Source organism: Marmota marmota, unplaced genomic scaffold (genome assembly GCF_001458135.2).
Source record: "Marmota marmota marmota unplaced genomic scaffold, marMar, whole genome shotgun sequence".
NCBI classification, from domain to species: domain Eukaryota; kingdom Metazoa; phylum Chordata; class Mammalia; order Rodentia; family Sciuridae; genus Marmota; species Marmota marmota.
Genome location: NW_026000207.1, coordinates 447750 through 451082, shown reverse-complemented (window position 1 = coordinate 451082; position 3333 = coordinate 447750).

Here is a 3333-nt window from a genome sequence, read left to right as displayed (position 1 = left end):
AACACACACACACACACACACAAGCAAGAGCAGTTACTCTTGAGTTCTGAATGGCCACTTCAGAGGTAAGACTTCTCCTCAGGGAATCAGAGTTGAGAAAATGATCAACCAGACCACAGTTTGACCAAGATTTAATTATACAGAGTTCCTGCCCCCTGTCACAGTTCTTCCTCTGTGCCAGGACTCCCTTTGCCCCTTTGTCTTCCTGCTTTGACATCCAGATTAAAGTTCTTCCTTCTCCACTACTCTTCTTCCATTGGCACCTTGGGATGGGGGTGGGGGGTATTGAGTCTGTTGGGACCCAGTGGAACCAAGGCCTTCATTCTAAAACTGGTTGGGCAGCTAATTTGGAGAAGGAAGTGTAGGAACTGAGCCCAAACACTGGGTGGCCATTAGGATTCTAGATTTGAGTGAGCAGTGTGCAAGAGAGATCTTGGAGGTATTTCCACTAGCAACAGAAGGTCATTAAAGCAGGCTTGTGGGTTGGGTTTGCATGGGTTGTGTTGGGACTCACTGTGGAAAGGCAGAGGAGCGCTTTCCGGTGAATGAGTGTTAGGCTAATACAGACTGAGAGTCACACTAGAGAGGTAAGGAGAAGGGAGCAAGGTTCTGGGAGGGTTCCCAGGCAGTAGGAAGGTGAGTGTGGTCAAAGAGTGGGTTCTGGAGAGAAAAGCAGTCCATGGAGGGTATGCCCACAATTCCCACCCCTCAGGACGAAGCAGAGGAAGATGCTGTAGAGGAGCAGCACTGGAGGTGAGGAAAGTGCTCTCACAGCTCATCCCCTTGAGGGCAGCCCAGGGGGCCTTTAGAATCTCATCAGGTCCCTGCTTCTTTCTGCACTGGCTTCCTGTTGTGGTCTGAGTGAAATCCAAACTCCAGTTCATAATTTAGGACACAGGAGGACAGTTTGCAAGCTCAGTCCTTGTCCTGCCCACTCACCCTTGGATTCCAGCCCCCTCCAGCAGGGCCAGCCGGTTCCTGCCTCCAGGCCTTACTTGCTGTTTCCTCTGGCAGGAATGTTCTTCCTCGTCAAGTTATGGGTTATTGTTTCTTCCAGATCTCAGCCATCACATCCTGACACTAACCAGCTCTGACTAGTTCTCCCTAGTTCTCAGTTCATTACCTTCTTTTGTGTTCTGTGTGCCAACACCATCTAAAATTATCTGCTTCGTTTATTTGTTTGATTGACTGTAAGGTCCACATAGACAGAATCTTTCTGTTTGTGGCTGCAAGGAAGTAACACTGAATTTTCTTGAGGTTTGAAAATGACACAAACATTTCTATAGAAAATGCTAACAAGCAAAGAAGAATCTTAGTAAGTTTCCCTTCTGTGGCCGTGAAAGTATTTGAGACCAAGGGGAGGGAGAGGGGAAAAGTAATGTCTGCACAGCTGTTCCTTTAAACTTTCAGTATTGATAACAGATAACTATGATTGTTTCCTACACAAGCTGTTTTGTGCCTGTGCTGCCTCTGAGGCTCTGCGAGGTGGGGTCTAGAGACGTGCTAAGTTATGAGGTGGAAGCCCTCACAAAGAGATTAATGCCTTTAAAACAGGTTTAGTGGGGGCACATGTTCTCTGTATCCCTCTCTTCCCTCTTTGCCCCTCTGCCTTCTGCCCTGTGAGGGTGCAGTGTTGAGGTGCCATGTTGGAATCACAGTTGCCAAAGCTGCTTAAAATTGGCTCCCAGGACTATTACCCCACACATCCCTTTATACATTACTCAGCCTCAGGAACTCAGCTGTAGCAGCACAGACTAAGCCAACCTCTGAGGTGGAAAGCAGGGAGAAATGTCGTCAGACTTGGTGTCTTAGATCTCAGTCCAGGGAAGGAACTACAGGGTTTCTCCTAAACACAGAACAGGTAGTTGCTACATAGATTTTCATTATTGCTGATCCCCATCCTAAATGACAGTGAGCACTATACATCTGCTAGAATGACTAAAAATAAAATAGAATTGCTCTAGAGTCTTTGAATGGGCAGACAGTTCCTTAATCCTTGGGTAAATACCTACAGGTAGATGGCTGGGTCATGTGGTAGGTTCAACATTTTAAGACATTGCCCATTAGTTTTCCAAAGTGGTTGTACCATTGCATGCCTGCCAGTAACGAATGAGAGCAGTTTCCCCGTCCTCACCAACATTGGGTACAATTACTCTTCTTCTTGCAATTTTAATAGATATGTGTTGGTTTCTCACTGTGGTTTTAATTCACATTTCCCTAATTACTAATGAAGTTGAACTTTTTCATGCACTTATTATCCATTTGCCTATCTTCTTTGGCAAGCTGCTATTCAAATATTTTTGTCCATTTTTTAAAACCTGAGCAGTTTTCTTATTGTTGAGTTTTGAGGTCTTTACATGTTCCGGAAATAAGTTCTCTGGGGAATGGGGTGGCAGCCCCACCTCCCAGCTTTGCTGACCTGTGTTCCACTGTCTCACAAAGACAGACACCCAGTATTACCGAGCCTGCACATCGCAGTTCCTGCTCCTGACACCCAGCTACAAAATTCTCTTTCATGGTTTCCAGTATATACTTGCTAACAAAAGGACTTCTTCACAGACAGGATTCAATTAGATGAATTCCTGCATTTTTTAAATTTATTTTTTAAATATAGGTGGATACAATAGCCTTATTTTTATGTGGTGCTGAGGATCAAGTCCAGTGCCTCACACACGCTAGGCTAGCACTCTCCCTCTGAGCCACAACACCAGCCTGATTCCTGCATACTTTCTCCTGATGCTGAGTCAGATAAACTGATTTCTCATCCCTTTGACAGGCTTCTTGAGGAACTTCCCATTTTCTCTAGGGCCACACCACTAACAAAATGTTACAAGGTTCTTTTCTGTAGCAGTAATAACTATAATTATGCTTGATTATTTTTTTCTCTTTAAGGATGTTATTGGGAATAAATCTGACAATTATAAAAAAAAAATGCCAGCATCTTCCATACCTAAAATATCCTATTTTATGGATATTTTTATAATTGTAAGATTTTTAAATCATATGATTTCTAAATATTTGCATAAAAATTCTATTTTAACTACATTACATAATGCCAAAGTTTACATAGATAAAAGAGTGCACTCATAATATTTGAAATAAAATAAAAATGGATCTAATACTTTTTAAATCATGTGATTCAATAAGACTCAAATTAAATTAGGTAATTATATAAGAATAAACTATCTTTATTCTTTATATGTGTGTGTGTGTGTGTGTGTGTGTGTGTATATATATATATATATATATATATATTCCAGTTGCTTAAATAATCTATAATCTTTAATTCATAGGATAATTAACATATATGTCTATTTGCTTCTAACAATTTTT